This window comes from Jaculus jaculus, chromosome 8, assembly GCF_020740685.1.
Source record: "Jaculus jaculus isolate mJacJac1 chromosome 8, mJacJac1.mat.Y.cur, whole genome shotgun sequence".
NCBI lineage: Eukaryota > Metazoa > Chordata > Mammalia > Rodentia > Dipodidae > Jaculus > Jaculus jaculus.
Window position 1 is genome coordinate 47625773 of NC_059109.1, and position 19546 is coordinate 47645318.

At 35.7% G+C, this 19546-nt stretch overlaps 1 protein-coding gene and 1 non-coding gene across 5 annotated transcripts in view; one reads left to right on the forward strand and one right to left on the reverse strand.

The window, feature by feature from the left end:
• Window positions 1-19546, reverse strand: part of Elp4 (elongator acetyltransferase complex subunit 4) — a 214685-nt gene that overhangs the window by 99983 nt on the left and 95156 nt on the right. The window lies entirely within an intron of this gene.
• Window positions 4435-4542, forward strand: LOC123463134. The gene has a single exon (XR_006638743.1). It is a non-coding gene; the product is annotated as a U6 spliceosomal RNA (small nuclear RNA).

The window sequence follows — 19546 nt, forward strand, 5'->3', positions numbered from 1 at the left end:
TGTAATTGCTTTATTCTATTTTAAAGAGAGGGACAAAAACTTCTTATCAATGCCTGAAAAAGTTATGATTACAGCTGGGTGTGGTGGTGCACGCCTTTAATCCCAGCACTTGGGAGGCAGAGGTAGGAGAATTGCTGAGAGTTTGAGGCTACCCTGAGACTACATAGTTAATTCCATGTCAGCTTGGACCAGAGTGAGACCCTACCTCAAAAAACCAAAAAAAAAAAAAAAAAAAAGTTATGATTACAGGTTTTTAAAAGAAAAGAATTTGTTCTGTAAGTTCCACAAGAATGGACAGGTTACTTGAGAACTGAAACCAGGCACAGTGTCTTTGTTTCCAATAATGTCCATCTTATAACTTCATCATTAACCATCCTCTTTCAACAAAAGATTTCCAAGTGCCAAATGATGCTGTATCTTAAAAGCAATAATAGACACAACATAAGTTAACAAAATACTTTGAACATAGCTTAGAGCCTTCTGTACTAGAGAAGTCCATTCTTGACTCTTACAACAGCAAGTGGCCAGAGAACAGCATGCTGGCTCAATAGCCACGACTTTCTTAGAACAGGGTCAAGACAAGCATGCCAGTGAAGGCCATAGTATCTTTGAAGAGGGAATCTTGAGGTTTTTCTGTGTGCATCACAAATCTTAGCTGAAGAACAGACTATTTACAGTTATTAGCCTTGCTGCCTTACACCCCATAACCATACTCTGTGTTTATCCCACAAAGCTAAAGTTGAAGAGCATGAACGCAACCATCAGTTCAGGGTTAAAACAGTACATGGTGGGATAAGAGAAGGGACTATCTGTAGCAGTTAAGAAACAGGGCTACTTGAGAGGACCAGAGAATTTGGTATGTGGGAGGATCAAGGAAGAAATGTGCTTTTCGCAGTTTTTCATTGAATATGTCTTGCTCTTCTTTCTACCTTGAGATGCTGCACCATCATTCACCAGGGAGCATCTGCACCACAAAAGAGGCTGTTGTGAGGTTGTATGTTCTAGGCCATGTGTAGTTGTCTGCACCTAAATATTCACGTGTCTGTTAGGGATAGTGCTGGCAAGGCCAGGCTGGTTTTTTACTGTGTGCCTTTCAGTTCAACTGGACGAAATTAGGAATGGGGTAAATATCTTGTTTACAAGAACATGAAATCTTATTTATGTCTCAATGAGTTATTTTCTACAATGCCTTAAATCTATGCAATCATATATAATGCATGATAGTTACTTCTAATGGCTGGTAGTGAATGATGTTTTCTTTCAATGGTTTAAGTAATGTGAAATTAATGATTATACACTTTCTGTTACTAATGTAAAATACTTTCAATAGCAATAGGCTAAATTTCTACTTCTAGTTTTTCATGTTTAATGAGACACAAAATTCACCTTTTAAATTCTGTGCTCCTATGTAAAGGCATATTAACAACTTTTGAAAAGCTTCTCAGTAGATAGTTTTGATTTGATGTGTAAATGTTTAAGCAAGAAACCATTCAGTTAACTTTCATGGTTTTATTTTGAAAATTAGGCTGATGTATAAGGAAAGGAAGGCCCCTTACTTTCCATGTGAAATCTTTAATTATAAGCATTACAGAGCTGAAAGGCATCCTAAATTAGGTATTATCTTAGCCCTACCTTTATTTACTTTTATATAATTATCCTGACAAAAGATATAATTATAGCATTATACAAAATTACTAACCTATTTTTAAAAAAAATGTTTCCTAAGTGATAAACACATTGCATATGGATTAAGACAATAAATCTCTAACTAAAATAGCAAAGAGTTAGTATAAACTAGGAATTGTAATTATGTTTTCTTAGTTAGAAAAATCAGTTTATGTAAAACTATTCTTGGAGAAATATATTATAACTTAAAATTTCAAGATATAATTACAATTTTACAATTGATAAAAGTAGATATTTTTATTTTTTTATTTTTTTTTTATTTGAGAGCGACAGACACAGAGAGAAAGACAGATAGAGGGAGAGAGAGAGAATGGGCGCGCCAGGGCTTCCAGCCTCTGCAAACGAACTCCAGACACGTGCGCCCCCTTGTGCATCTGGCTAATGCGGGACCTGGGGAACCAAGCCTCGAACCGGGGTCCTTAGGCTTCACAGGCAAGTGCTTAACCGCTAAGCCATCTCTCCAGCCCAAAAGTAGATATTTTAATGCTCCATTGAGAGAAAATATCTGAGAAACATGACTTTGATGCCATGGAAAAAGTCAAAGATTCCCTGCTTGATTTTTTTTTTAAACATTGTATTATTGTAAAGTGTCAAGGAGACAGATCACAATGTGAGTTTTTGTTCTCATCTTTGAAATCTGTAACATAAAATTATTATTTTTAGAGAAGAGTCTCCTCTTTATAAAACAATGACACTTAACATATAACAATTTGAAGGAGAAATCATCTCTAAATAGGTGCAGCTCCTCAATCTCTAAAGGAATGGAAAAGATAGCAGCAAGACACTTTTGAAAACTGAATTTTAAACAATGATTTAAATTATCACAAAATAATCTTAAATAAAATAAGTAATCATGTTTCACTTAAGTAATAATAGATATAAATGACAATTGACTAGGAACAATGATTATGTAAGCTCCTCGGATATTATTATCCAATGTTATGAAGATGTTATTAACTTGGCACTTCCCCTTTATTTGAAAGGTACACTTAAAGTGCTCCATTGGTTTGGCCTTACCTAGTCATCCTGAGTTTTGATCAATATGTCTACAGAGACAAGAGGAATAGATATTACAGATTAGTTAAAAATGTATTTAAGGCTGGGTATGGCAGCACAGACCTTTAATCCCAGCACTTGTGAGGCAGAGGTAGGAGGATCGCTTTGAGTTCCAGGCTAGCCTGAGACACAAGTCAGCCTGGGCTACAATGAGACCCTACTTCACAAAAAATGTATTTAAATTTGAATCAATTCTATTTCATAGGTTGTAATGCATCAAGTAACATACATTCTAATAGGTGACTATGCTAAAGATTTAGAAGGAAGTCGATTCACTGTCAGTGAAGGGTAAGTAGAATGAAAAAGGAGAGAGAAAAAAACATGGAGTTAGAGGTTAAAGGTTTTTTTTTTTTAAATTATTTATTTATTTATTTGAGAGCGACAGACACAGAGAGAAAGACAGATAGAGGGAGAGAGAGAGAAAGGGTGCGCCAGGGCTTCCAGCCTCTGCAAACGAACTCCAGACGCGTGCGCCCCCTTGTGCATCTGGCTAACGTGGGACCTGGGGAACCGAGCCTCGAACCGGGGTCCTTAGGCTTCACAGGCAAGCGCTTAACCGCTAAGCCATCTCTCCAGCCCAAGGTTAAAGTTTTTTAAAAATTAATTTCAGGTGGATATGGAGAAGGACTCCAAATAAGGATATAAAACCTGGAAGTGATAGACGACTGGCCCATTGTGAGACTGTAGAGAGGACTGAAGCTGCCACATGGAGCTCAAGGTAAACTGAGGCTAAAGAGGGAACCAGAAGCCCTCTTCACATGGTTTTCATAAACAACACTAGCCATGCCCTGCCTGACTATTCCTTGGTGACTGGGGACACTTAAAAGGTTGCAGTCCCAAGTACTGGCACTGAGTAGGCCGCCCAGGCTCCAGGTGAACACTCTCCCATTCCTCTCCCTTCCCCGTTTATTCAGTCCCATAAATATAATCCTTGTTTGCAAACACTAGGATTGGGGATAAGGCCTATTTGGTGCTGACCTCACTCCCTGGCCTGACCACCTATGCTTCCTTGACTAGTGATGCCCAATCTGGTCACAACCCTCAGCCCAGACCTGTGGACAGACTATTATCTCATAGCCACCTTGAGCAAGGGAGAACATGCCACTCAACATGGGCTCCACAAGAGCTTCTGTTGCTGCATTCTCAGCAAGACAAGAGGACTATCTCCAGAAGGGCAACCCCAAACACAAAACACATAACAAGAAACCCGGACAAGATATCCCCACCAAGAATGCCTAGTCCTATAGTGGAGGCCTTCAATAAAAACTACTTAGAGGAAATTCCAAAATGCAATTACAATAAGCATACTCAACACATTTCATGAGGCCATGAACAAATGGTGAATGAAATGGGAGAGAAACAACAAAAAGAACTCAACAGACAGCTGAATAAAATGGAAGAGACTCAAAAAGAATTTAATAGAGAGAGCAGAATGAACTCAAAGAGGACAAGATCAAATGCATGTACGAATTCTAAGAAAGCATGACCACCTAAATGCAATAAGAAAGGCAAACCAAGAACTGAACATGGAATTCAAATCAGAAATGGATTAAGAATCCAACTGACAAGGGCCCTGAGTGGAATCGAGGTGGGGGAGAGGGAACATATAAGTATGACCCAATGGGAATATGAACAATTTGTAATATGCTCATATAATAAAACGCTCAAAAAAAAAAAAAAACCAACACAACTGTGCTTGCTTTGGCAGCACATATACTAAAATTGAAATAATACAGAGAAGATTAGCATGGCCCCTACACAAGATACACAAATTTTTTTTTTTACATAAAATTTCATATTTAAAAAATAAAATAGGGCAGGAAAAATGGCTTAACAGTTAAGGTGTTTCCTGCAAAGCCAAAGGACCCAGATTTGATTCCCAAAGACCCATGTAAGCCAGATGTACAAGGTGGTGCATGTGTCTAGAGTTCATTTGCAGTGGCTGGACGTCCTGGAATTTCAATTCTCTCTCCCTCTTTCTCAAATAAGTAAATAAAAGTAAAATATTTTAAAAAATAAAGTAAAATAAAAAAAACAATACTGTACCAGATTAAAATTTCAACTAATGGCGTGGTGGCACATGCCTTATTTTTTAATTTTTAAAATTATTTTTATTTGAGAGAGAGAAAAAAAAGAGATAGAGAATGGGCATGCCAGGGCTTCAGCCACTGCAAATGAACTCCAGACACATGTGCCACCTTGTGCAGCTAGCTTATATGGGTCCTAGAGGATTTGAACCTGGGTCCTTTGGCTTTGCAGGCAAATACATTATCCATGAATCCATTTCTCCAGCCCAAGGTGGTATATGTCTTTAATCCTAGTGCTTGGGAGGCAGAAGGAGGAGGACTGCTGTGAGTTCAAGGCCAGCCTGGAATTATAATATGTAGTGAATTTCAGGTCATCCTGGGCTATACTGAGACCCTACCTTGAAAAAAATGAACCAAAAAAAAAATAAAATTAAAAATTCAACTAAAATGGGTTAGAGAGATAGCTTAGCAGTTAAGACACTTGCCTGAAAAGTCAAAAGACCCAGGTTTGATTCCCCAGTACCCATGTAAGCCAGATGCACAAGGTGGCATCTGTGTCTGGAGTTGGTTTGCAATGGCTGGAGGACCTGGTGCACCCTTTCTCTTTCTCAAATAAATGAACAAAAATTTAAAAAAAAATTCAACTAGCCAGTGTGGTGGTGCCCACCTTTAATCCCAGCACTTGAGAGGAAGAGCTGGATGATATCTGTGTGAGTTCAAGGCCAACCTGAGACTACATAGTGAATTCCAGGTCAGCCTGAGATAGAGTGAGACCCTCCCTCAAAAAAACCAAACACAAAAAAATTCAACTAAAAATATCTCCATAATATTTACTAAATGAATTAATAAACTTTTATAGTAGCTTTTACTTTTGTGTAATCAGTACTAAAGTTTCAAATGACTTAGATACATACACTATATTAAATAGCAGTTGTTATTGCTCCACTGTGGGTCAAGATATTAGAAATCAGACATATAGACATATTTCTTACAGCTTTGTCTGTAGGGCTCATATAGACAGACTGACACACACACATGGCACCAAATCAAATTCCACCCTGATATCAAAAGCAAAGGTAATTATTTTAAATAACAGTGGAATAAGTGATGACTGCTGCCAATCAATTTATTAGAAGTTATCTGAAGATGACAGTTAATTTTGCCTTATGTGATGATGCTTAGATGTTTTTCAGAGTATTTTATATCATATGCTTACTAAATGACATAACCATCTTACTTTTTTGCTATTTTTTTAAAAAAGATTTTATTTATTTGATTGCCACTGAAAACAGTCTCCAGATGCATACTCCACTTTGTGCATCTGGCTTTACAGGAGTACTGGGAAATAGAACCTCGACCATCAGGCTTTGCTAGCAAGTACCTTCAAATGCTGAGCCATCTTACCAGCTCCAATTGTCACATATTTTTTTAAATGTAGGATTTATGGCATATTATGAGTAGGCATTTAGCTATATCAAAGCATGAGTGCTCTAAAAGGTCATATTAAATCTGCAAACCAAAACATTATTTACATATCATTAAAATTTTATTATTATTTAAATTTAATATGAACCAATTTTGCTTTTCAAATGATGCAATTACACTTTGGGAATATAACTATTCAACAATTATCATTGAATTTTACTGTAAAGCAATGTAGTATCAAGTTTTCTGATTAGAAAATAGATATTTGTGGAAAAAATAAAAGTAATTTTATTTAAAAAAGATACAATAACAAAAAGTACATTTATAGATCTTATAATTAGACGGGAGAAGTAACTAAGTATAATAAGATGAACAGATCAAAGATTTAGCACAAAATTAAGCTTACAATGCATAATGTATAAATCAATGTATAAATTTGATTTTCCCCATCTGATTACTTTTGGGATCCAGAATATATTTGTATGTATACTATACATACATACATATGTTTTTGTGTGTATGTATACTACATGGGGAAAGACTCAAGACATTTCCATTAAAATCAGGGAGTCCATCTTTTCCATTTTTATTTAATATAGTGCTTGAAATCTTAGCTAGAACAAGACAAAAGAAGCAAGTGCAAGGGATATAAGTAGGAAAGGAAGATACCAAATTATCCTCATTTGTAGACTATTTGATCTTGTAGGTAAGAGACCTTAACAACTCTACCACAAAACTCTTAAAACTGATAAGCACTTTCAGGAAAGTGACAGGTTACAAAATTAATATACAACAATCTGTAGTCTTCCTGCCCTGTATACCAGTAGCAAACCAGGTGTGGTTGAGAGCAGGGAAGCAGCTCCATTTACACATGCCTCTAACACGAACACCACTAGTACCAAAAACAAGAATAAACCCAACAAGGAAATAAATGACCTCTGTTATGAAAATTTAATATCCAAGAGAAAAATTGAAGAAGTTACTAGAAGACGAAAAAATCTCCTATGCTGATAAATTGGAATAATCAATACAGTTAAAATGACTATCTTATGCAAAGAAATAAGAAGATTCAACTCAATCTCTATAAAGATTCCAACAGTATTTGTGACAGAAACAGAAAAAAAAAACTTAAAAATTCATTTGGAGGTACAAAGTTCTTGGATAGCCAAGGCGATCCTGAGCAAAAATAATGGTGAGAAGCATTACATCATACCTGATTTCAAGTTCACAGTGACAAAAATAGCAAGAAACCAACCCAAAACAGACATTTGCATTAATGGAATAGAAGATCATGACTTTAACATGTGCAGCTATAGCCACCAGAGTTTTGATATAAATGCCCAAAATACTCATAGGAAAAGAGATAGCTTGTTAACAAATGCTGCTGGGAAAACTGGTACGTGCAGAAGAAGAAAACCAGATCCTTATTTTTCATATTTGACAAAACCAACTCCAAGTAGATCAAAGACTTTAATATAAGAACAGCGTTTCTGACACTATTGGGAGAAAAAGTAGAGGAAACTCTTCATGATACAGATTGGGTAAGGGCTTTCTGAAAATGATTCTGGTCACCCAAGAAATAAAGCCAACAATTGACAAATGGGGTCTCATTAAGTTAAAACGTTTCTCTATAGGGGCTGTAGAGATGGCTTAGCATTTAAGGTGCTTGCCTGTGAAGCTGAAGGACCCATGTTTGACTATCCAGATTCCATGTAAGCCAGACACACAAAGGTGAGGCAAATGCAAGGTTGCACATGACCATTAGGTGGTGGAAGTGTCTGGAGTTTAATTGCAGTGGCTGAGACCCTGGCATGCCATTCTCTCTTTGTCTCCCAATCTCTCTCTTAAAAAAAAAAAAAAAGCTTCTCTACAGCACAGGAAACAACTGGGGGCTGAGACCGACTGGAAGAAGAACTTTGCTGGGTATATATCTGACAGAGTAGTAGTATCTAGAACATACAAAGAACCACAGAAACTAAATAACAACAAAACAAAGATTCCTACACCAAAACAAATAGCCTGTCCCCCAAAACAGGCTAAAGAAGTGAACAGAGTTTTCTTAAGAAATAAAAGAACTATAAATAGCCAAAAAATATTTTAAGATTTGTTCAACATTTCTAGTCATCAAGGAAATGCAAATTAAAACTACTTTGAGATTCTCTCTCACCGCTGTCAGAGGGCTTTTGTCACCAGAACAGTAACAACAAATGCTGAAGAAGGTGAGTGAGAGCAGCAACACTGCTGGTAGAAGTGTAAACTGGTGAACCCAATACAGAAATCAGGGTGAGGTTTTTCAAAGAGCTAAAAATCTAATTAGTATATGACCCAGCTACACCATTCCTGGACACATATCCATATACCCAAAGGACTAGTCACCCTAATAGAGAAATACGTGTTCATCAATGTTTACTGCTGTAAACATTACTCATTCAATAGCAAGGAGATAGAATCAGCTTAGATACCCTTCAGTGGAAAAATGGACAATGAAAATGACAGACAGACAGACAGACACACAGTGTTATTCTATCTAGCTATAGTGAAAAATAAAATTATAAAATTTGCTAGAAATAGATAAGGGTAGAAAACATTATTTTAGGTAAAGTAAAGTAGTTATACAAATGAAAATATGACATGTTCGCTCTTATATGTGGAGCCTAGTTTAGTACTTTTATATGTATGTGTGTCACTATGACTGTGCGCAGCTCCATGAAACTTAAAAGGAGCACATGATAGTGGACTGTAGGGGAGGCATCAAGAGACAAGGGGAGGAAAAGTTGTAGGTCTCAAGTGGAAACAGGTAAAGGGTCAGGGAAAGGGGAGAAGCAGAGGAAGGATTACCCAAAACTAAGTATGTATTGTCAATAAAGAATTAAAAATGTGGCGTTTATGGTGGCGTATTCCTTTAATCCCAGCACTCAGGATGCAGAGGTAGGAGCTTTGCAGTGAGTTCAAGTCCAGCCTGAAACTATGTAGTGAATATTAGGACAACATGGGCTAGAGCAAGACCCTCACTTGAAATATCTCCCCCCAAAAGAATTAAAAAATGCTATGAAAAGGAAATCTTTATTTGAGAATAAGAGACTAGTTAAAGATAAAGGCAATTAGGAATAAACTTGTACATGCTTGCTCTGATGACCTAACAGAATTCTCCTGGCTAGACATCTCAGGCTATGTGAATATCTGTCATCAGGTAGAATGAAATTTCATTTATCCATGACAGACTAAAATAGATTCTGCTTTATAACAAAGATATCTATACATGGTTTATGAAAACTTACTTTACTCTCCAAATACTTGCATTAATCTCAATTTTGTCTTTACCAACTTGAATCTGTGTTCATTTGGTTCAAATTTAATGCTAACTGATAAATATACAAATTAAATCTACATATAAAATCTTTTAAAAAATTAAGTGTATTTTGGCTCAGTGTTTAATTTGTTGTTATTATTCAAAACCATTTTTAAAGCAATAGTGACTTGGAACTTGCTTTGAAAAGAAAAAACATTTATGTTAAAATAATATCAACTCTCCTGAGAAACATTTTCATAATATAAAATTATTGAAAACTAGGTAGTGTGGCACATTCCTGTCATTCCAGTACTCAGGAGACTATATCAGGAGGACCACTGTGAGCTTGAGGCAAGCTGAGGCTATGTAATGAGACCCTGTCTCAAAAGCATCCAAAGCCAAGCAATGAAGCAAACAAAAAGCAGCCTTGAGAGGTTCTCAAAGTGATATATATGTATGGCTGAGGGTTGGCTACTAAAGGAAACTTTTAATATACGATAATTGTAGCATATAAATAGCAGAACATTTGAGGAAGCATAAGGATTTCTAAAAATGACTATATTTTTATAATACACAGTAAAACTTATCGTACTTAAAATGGCTGGAAGTGTTTATCAAATATTCTTGTATATAAAGTTCTATATTATAGAAATAATGCTATTGAAAATTATATCAATTGAATGGAGGCGCAGTTTAGTGGTCGAGTGCTTGCATAGCATGTACGAGGGTCAATTCCCAAGACTGTAAAAAGCAAAGACCAGAGCGAAGCACTCTTACGTCACAGCGACAGCTGAAGTTTTGCGTCACAAATTAAAGGACTCCCCCTAGCATGTGGAGCATTCGCCATGTCCTCCCAGGGACAGTCTATAGCTATGTTCCCCTCAGGCTCATCAAGAAGAGCTAAGCTATGAAGTATAATTTCAGTTATAGGCTGGTTTGGTTAGTGGTATGCATTAATCTCAATTTTGTCTTTAGTGGTATGTAATCATGATAGATAGTTTATCCCAATACCAAACTGCCACCTGGGAAATCTTGGACTCAAATGAACAAAGACTCAGTCATTATTAGTGTCAAAAAGGCACACAGAGACAGAATTTGGTTGGCAGCAAGAAAGATGAATCCTGGAGAAAAAAAAAACGACCAACTTGCATGCTCAAAATCAAACCTGAGAGGTAGCCTGCAGTTTGGAATCACGTTAAAAACCAGAAATGTTCACTGTTTGATGTATATATGTCTCTATAAAGTAATACATCTGTGGAGAGGTAACATAGATCACATATATTTTCTTAGTACCAGAAGTGTTCACTGTTGCATGTTTAGACTGTCTCTATAAAGTCATGAATCTCTGGGGAAGTAACATAGGTCACATGTATTTTCTTAAGGCAAGAAATGTTCACTATCACCTGTTTAAAAATATCTCTATAAAGTCATGAATCTCTGGAGAAGTAACATAGGTCACATGTATTTTCTTAATACCAGAAGTGTTCACTGTTGTGTGTTTAGAATGTCTCTATAAAGTAATGAATCTCTGGAAAGGTAACACAGATTACATGTACTTTCTTAATACCAGAAGTGTTCACTGTCACATGTTTAGAATGTTTCTATAAAGTAATGAATCTCTGGAGAGGTAACATAGATTACCCGTATTTTCTTAATACCGGAAGTGTTTACTATAACATGTTTAAAATGTTTCTATGAAGTAATGAGTCTCTGGAGAGGTGACATAGGTCATATGTATTTTCTTATTTGGCAATCTTCATTGTCAAGGGGATGCAGAGCAAGAATCCCCTTTTGCATACAGAAATAAGGCAGCCTTTAAAAAAAGTTGTTTAGTTTGATATTTTTCTTTTAGTTGGATATTCTAAGAAATAGTTTTTAGAAGACAAACTTAGTTTGTGGACATATTTGACAATTAAATCTTAGGGATTTTGATGACTTGCTTAGGAAAAAGTCAGGAATTTTTTTAAAAACATTAACTTAAAATGTGAGCGGACTTAATTAACCTACATAGTAGCTTTCCATATATTTTGTAAACATGGGAAAAACATTTATAAATTGTAAGTACATTATTCTATTAGCAACATAAACTTTGGTATCTTTAAATCAGACACTCCTTCCACCAAATAGCCATAACAAGAATGTCCCCAAGTGTCAATGACTGAAGTGATACGCTCTGACAAATCTAACAGCTCTTTCTGTGTCACTCCTAATGCACTTGTCACTCACTATTATCCATCCTCATTAATGACAATGGGAAAGTTTATCTTGGGAACACGTTTTAAATCATCTACTCTTTACAATGGGACCATGAAATCTCTTACAAAACATGAGGCGGGAACTCCTCTGACAACAAAACCCCTCCTGGCAGCTTTATTCTTAATTCCTGTTCAAGGGGTAATCTGTTTATTATAAAATCATACTGAACAATATATTAAACAGAATCTGAAACAAGAATAGCTAGTGTGATTTTCAAGCTTACAAGTATTTTTACAACATTTTTATTAGGCTGAAAACATTGTTGAGTTCTTTTTGTGTGGTTCATGCCACCTTCTTTTCTAGCCTATATCATAAATATCTTGGAAAAAGAGTTTTATTTTGCCTAATTAAAATTTTTTTCAAGTAGTAAGAACAATGGTCTTTACATACTTATTAAAAAATACCACAATGTGCCTTCGCCTAAATAATGGCAATTTCATTTGAATAAAAATGCTTTCATTTAAATTTGCTAAATAAAATGCCAAAGCATTCCTACTTAAATTTAAGTGTGACTTTTACAAATGTCTCAACCAGGCCAAACATTACTTTAAACATAATAACAATTCATATAAAGCTTGAGTATAACTTTGTTTCCTTGCACAAGAAATTTCTACAGTTAAATACAAGTAAACAAGGCTTCTGGATGCACAATGCTACAGAACTGAACTGTTCTAATTTGGCTATTAAGTGTAGGTACGGCGAGACAATGAGTGTTTCTGCTGGTAAAATTAATGCTTCTAAGAAATATACCTGTAATCTTCTTAATATTCTGATATCAGAAATTTATGCTAGATTTTGCTACATTTATTATACAGTAAAATGTTACTTAATATAGTAGATAAAGTAAATTGAAAATTACCATATTTGCTTTTTATCACTTTTAGTTATCATGCATTCAAACATGCTACAAATAAATAATGAATTTTAGTGTGGCCAGTTAACTCAGTTGGTTAGAGTATGGGACTAATAAATACTGAATTTTAATATTTAATATTAACAGTTAGGCTGTATGAACTTATGATTCATAACAAGGCCCTTTCACAACAGAATTAGTAATCATTATATAATATTTTTAGTTGATAAAAATTTTATTTAAAAGTACTAAAAAGTTCCTTTAAGGAATAGTATTAAAATTTTATGGACTCCATGCTTAAGATTGTAGTGAAATGTATAACATACACTATAAAATTATTATATGTATAATGTTCTATAAAAGAAATATAAATCTAACTACACCTAAAAAAATATATATATATGAACACATTATATATATATACAAATACTAATTGTTCCTCATATACTAGGTATTTATTGTGAGTTTGGCGATAGTACCTAGAAAAATAGTAATTTATGTAAATGCTTTAGGAAATAGAATAGTCCTACAGGACAGGAGATTGTGTCACTTGAAGAACCTGAGAGAGGCGAGTGAGACCCACAGGACTACAAAGGGAATATGTAAACACAGTAGGTTCTTTAAGCTCTACCAATTTTTACCTATTATGAAGCTTAATAGTCTCAAAAGATATTCATGCAACCTGAGAAAATCTAGAGATTATTTTCAAATAACCTTATTAAATGATTATGTGTATACATTATTTTAAAATAAATAATTCAAAAAAAGAAAGGTTTTTGTGGGAGTATTCATTATTGCTCTTCCACTTTATTTTCCTAAACAGAATCTCTTATTGAGCCTGGAACATTATTTTGGCTAGAGGGATTGACCTGGGATACCCAAAGATCCTCCTGTCTCCAACCCTTCAGCACTGAGATTAAAGGCTGCATGCTACACCTGGATTTTATATAGATGCCAGGGATTGAACTTAGGTCTTAATGCTTGTGCAGTTAAGTATTCTTACCACTGAGCCAGGCAAAACATGCAGCCACAGATCATTAACTTTGTGTGCTAATGTAACAGGGGCAGACTTGGCTTTACACCTTTTCAATTACATAAACCAAATTAAAAGAACCCTTTGAATAAATGGGAAGAGATCAAAATGTTAGTGATTGAATGCTGAAGGAAAGAAGTGGTTCATACTTAAGGTATTATATGTGTTCTGTTTTTTTTTTTTTTGATGAAATTACCTGTTAAGTCAAATGTATTATAAATGTCTAAACTTATTTTTAAAATTAAAAAAAATTAAATACAGATTTTCATAAAATTATCTTTTAAAAATATTTTATTTATTTTTTATGAGAAAATGGGAAGGAAGAAGAAAGAGAGGAAGATGCAGATAAAGAACGGGGGTACCATGGCCTCCAGCCACTGCAAATGAATTCCAGATGTGAGTGTCGCCTTATGCATCTGGTTTTACAAGGGTACTGAGAAACTGAACCTGGGTCCTTAGGTTCTACAGGCAAGTGCCTTGACTGCTAAGCCATCTCTCCAGATCTCTTTCTCTCTCCCTCTCTCTTTCTTCTTCTTCTTTTTTTTTTTTTTTGCTTGTTTGTTTTAAATTTAGTTCAGAATGGTTTACCAGGAGGAGATTCTATAGTAACCCAACTAAGGAAGCACAATGGAATTTGTTGTTTACATGTGCACTAGAGGTCAAATGGATGATCTTCCACAGTCTTAGATTCCATGTTACGGAATGTATAGAAATTACTTTACAAGGCTGGAGAAATAGCTTAGTGGTTAAGGTGCTTGCCTGCAAAGCCAAAGGACCCAGGTTCAGTTCCCCATGACCCACGTAAGCCAGATGCACAAGGTGGTACATGCATCTGGAGTTCATTTACAGTGTCTGAAGGCCCTGGCATGCCCATTCTCTCTCTCTCCCTGCCTATTTCTCTCTTTCTGTCAAATAAATAAAAAGAAAAAAAAAAGAAATTACTTTACCGTTGAAGTATATATTTTAAGGTTTTTGTGTTCATATGCATGTGCATCTGTGTTCCTGTGTATAAGTGTGGAAGCACACATATCACAGTGTGCATTTGGAGGTCAGGTAACTTTCAGGTCCATTCTTACTGGATCAACTCATTTGAGATCAACTCATTTGAGGATGGGTTTCTCTCCCTCTTGCTCTCATGTTGTTTTTGCTGTACTAGTTGACAGCTTCCAGAAAACCTCTTATTAGTCTCTCATCTCCTCATCAGAGTGCTAGGATTATGGAAACCCTTCATGGCTCTGGCTTTAAATTTTTTTTAAATATTTAATTAATTTATTTGAGACACAAATACATACATATATATATATATATATATATATATATATATATATACACATATATATAATGTATGTATATACAGAGAGGGAGAGAGAGAGAGAGAGAGAGAGAGAATGAGCAGGTCAGGGTCTCTAGCCACTGCAAACGAACTTCAGATGCATGTTCCACCTTGTGCAGCTGGCTTACCTGGGTACTAGGGAATTGAACCTGGATCCTCAGGTTTTGCAGTTAAGCACTGTTGCAGTCAGGCTCATGTTGCTAGTAGAAATCACCCAACCAATAGCAACTTTTGGGAAAAAGAGGTTTATTTTGGCTTACAGGCTTGAGAGGGAAGCTCCATGATGGCAGAAAAAATGATGGCATGAGCAGAGAGTCGACATCACTCCCTGGCTAATATAAGGTTGGCAATAGCAACAGGAGAGTGTGCCAAACACTGGACATTGGCTATAATACTCATAAGCCCACCCCAACAATACACTCCCTCCAGGAGGCGTTAATTCCCAAATCTCCATCAGCTGGGAACCTAGCATTCAGAATACCTAAGTTTATGGGGGACACCTGAATCAAACCACCACAAACACCTTAACCATCTCCTCAGCCTGTCTTCTTGCTTTTTACCCTGGGGCTGAAGGTAAAACTTGGGCATTCAAAGTTAAGTGGTGAGCTTTTTGTCCACTGAGCCATTTCCTTAGCTCCCTAAAGTATATGAAGAACATGTAAAATATTGTCTTTAAATTCCATTTTATATAATTATCACAACTCAAGAATTTTCCAGATTTTTTATATTTTTTCTTTTAAAAGTGCAGATTTTATTATAGTTAATAAAATCAACTATACTTATCACATAAAATTTGGAAAACTAACAGGCAACTTCCAGGTCAAAAGGGATTAGAAAGTATAGGGATTTGAATGAGGAAATTAAAATTGATTCTTGTTTGTTCTGGAAGACTTTCACAAATCTACTTAATTTTTTAATTTCTTTCTTTCTTTCTTTGAGAGAGAAACAGGCAGAGAGAGAGAGAGAGAGAGAGAGACAGAGAGACAGAGAGACAGAGAGACAGAGAGAGACACAACGGGTGTGCCAGGGCCTCTAGCCACTGCAAATGAACCCCAGACACATGTGCTCCCTTGTGCATCTGGCTTATGTGGGTCCTGTGGAACTGAACTGGGATCCTTAGGCTTCACAGGCAAATGCCTTAACTGCTAAGCCATTTCCCCAGCCCTGACAAATCTAGTTTAAATTTAATAGTTTACCTGTTCTACTTCATTTACCTAAAATAATTCATTATGTTATCAGGTATTTGTTGAAGGCTATTTTACTTATGTAAAACCTTAGAATGAGGGCCGGAGAAATGGTTCAGTGGTTAAGGTGCACCCTTCAAAGTTTAAAGACCAGGTTCGATTCCCCATTACCCATGGCTGCACAGACGCACATGTATCTGGAGATTGTTTGCAGGGGCAGGAGGCCCTGGTGTACCCATTGTCTAATTTTTTCTCTCTCTTTCAAATAAATAGATAAATGAAATATTTTTAAAAACCTTAGAATCATGTCAACCATACAAGGAAAACTGTATTGGCACCACAATTCAGTGTAGTCAATAATGGTGAAATTTTAGTCACACTATAATGGTTAAGTAGTGTTAAAAGGACATCTCATTTATTTGTTCAGTATTTATTAAGCATTTACATAATGAGGTATTGAATTAGCAAAGTGGGATATGATGATTAATAAGATAGACCTAAGTTTGTAGCACTTATGTCCCTAAAAAAGCACATGAATTCAAAGCTTATGCACATTATAAGAGATTCCATAAATACATGTTTTCCACTTTATTAAAGTAATACAGTGAAAAACAACAAAACTTCAGAGTGGGCATTTGAGAGCTAAATTACAAGAATTCATTCCACTTCATTATGACCAGCTTTAGTATTTTTATAGCTCAACCAGTCCTAGTTTTTAAAGACTATATTTGACTCTTCAACCAAACCCATTAGGAAGTTTTTTTTCTTTTTTCTTTTTGCAGATCACTTCTTCCTATGTATCTTAGACTGGCTACAAATTTACAATCCTCCTGCCTTACCCTGCTGAGTGCTGGAGTTACAGGTGTGTGGCACGATGCTTGGCTTGTCGATTAGTTTTATTTAAGCCAAAGTTTTTTTTTATTACCATTTACTAATACTTTCATGTTGCCATTTTTGATAGTACACAGTGATCCTGCCCCTATGACCCTCCACCAATTAAGCTTGCTGTGTATCTGCATGTTCAAATGTGGAGGGAAGAAGCTATGAAGTGATGTGCCGAATAGTCTATTAGAATGGTTTCAATCGGATCCTTCTATGGCAATGAGCACAGACTTTACACATGCTAAGCAAGTACGCTACTACTGAACCAAATCTCCAGTCCTTACAATTTTGTATTTTGAAACTAAAATTTCTGGTGACTGTTCAGTATAGAATATTCCATTATCATGACATGGACAAGAGACCTTTCATTGCACCAACAGTCTTTATTAAAAGCATTTTACTGAACAACCAATTTTCTTTTGCCACCTATAAGAACTGAAAATGTTATGAAAGATAATTAAAACTAACCACTACCTAACAATGACAAGTTTTGAACTTCAATACAGAAAAAGTACACTATATAAATCTTAACAATTTTGATATCTCATAGTAGTAAAGGATGATTGAACATACAGTGTTGTAGATTTCTGGGCACTTACATATATGCTACATACATATAAACAATTTTCCCTTTGCTGATAATTTTATGATTACTCATGTCAAGAATATGGCACTACTACATTTAATTTTTATAATAATAAACAAAATTTTTAGCTTTTTTCCTTTGCTTACTGATAATAACCTGCCCCATTTATTTACAGGCTCAGCAAGGGGAGTTCATAGCATGCTGCAGCACTGACCCGTCACAATGATCTTGTAAATGAGCAGCTTATTACATCATGTCCTAGTGACCTTTAACTACACCAAGAATCTGTCTTAAGTGTTCCACCACAGCTATAGTGCAAATCACCAAAAGACCCCCTAACTTAGTAGGAGCAGCAACAGAAACCAGCTGTGCAAGAATACTCAGATGAAAGATCCAAGCATTTGCACCAACACCACAATGTCTTTTAAAATAAATAGCTAGATGCACAAAGTGGCGTGTGTGTCCAGAGTTCGTTTGCAGTAGCAGGAGGCCTTGTTACATTCTCTCTCTATTTTTCTCTTTCTCCCTGTCTCTCCCAAATAAATAAGTAAAATATTTAAAAAGGGTAGGGGTGGGGTAAGAATAAAGTACACATATGACAGATGTGGTGTGCACACCTTTAATCCCAGTTTTCAGGAGGCAAAGGTAGGAGGATCTCTGTGAGTTTGAGGCCAGCTCGATACTACATTGTGAGTTCCAGGTCAGCCTGTGGGCTAGAGTGAGACCCTACTTCACAAAAAAATCAAGAAAACAAAACCAAGCAACAAACAATCAAAATAGGAATAAAGTATATATATGTATAAAAATGAGACAACGAGGGCTGGAGAGATGACTTAGTGGTTAGGCCTGCAAAGCCTAAGGACCCAGGTTTGATTCCCCAGTACCCACGAAAGCCAGATACACAAAGTGGCACATGAGCCTGGAGTTTGTAGCAGCTAGAGGTCCTGGTGCACCCATTCTCTCCATCTGCCTGCCTCTCTCTCCATCTTTTTTAAAAAATATATTTTATTTTATTTATTTATTTATTTATTTATTTATTTATTTATTTATTTATTTATTTATTTAAGAGGGAGAAAGAGGCGAGAGAGAGAAAGAGAAAATGGGTGCACCAGGGCCTCTAGCCAATGCAAACAAACTCCAGATGCATGTGCCCCCTTGCTTACATGGGTCATGGAGAATTGAACCAGGATCCTTTGGCTTTGCAGGCAAATGCCTTAACTGCTAAGTCATTTCTCCAGCCCTCTCTTCATCTTTCTATCTCTCAAATAAGTAAGATATTCTAAAAAATTATACCATGACACTTATTTTGCAGGCTAGAATAACAATAACAATTGAATTAAATAAAAAACATACCCAAAAGTTTCAGGTGTTATTTATGTTGAGGAATGACTTCTAGAACATCACTATACAAGATGAAAGGGCCTGAAAAGCCTATACTACAAAATGTCCACTGAGGTATACTTAAGGCAGTATTAACTTTGCCAGATTTCATTTCTAATTAGAGAGCTGTTTTACTAATTCTGGGGCTAACATTTTTGCCATTGTACCCGACTTTCTCTGGTCCCCAATCCTACATTTAAAAATGTAAAAAAAATTATATTTAATATTTTCTTAAGGAAGAATTTTTTGAAAATTTCTTGATATTTTTTAATTGTAGAAAATCTTTTACAAAATATTCAGTTACATTATATGTAAAGACTTAAAGCACAATGCAAAATCAAATTTATTGTTTAATTTTCTTAAGAGATAGTTTTCAGACAACAAGATTTATTACTTTCTTTATTTTTTGGCTGTTGTTGTTTCCTAAGGTTAAAAAAAAAGCTCTATAGCTCTGGGCTGGCTTTAAGCTCAAGGTGCTCTTCCTAGTTTACCTTCCAAGTGCTGGGACTAAAGGCACATGCCACCACACCCAGCCTGTTCTATCAAATAAAACATT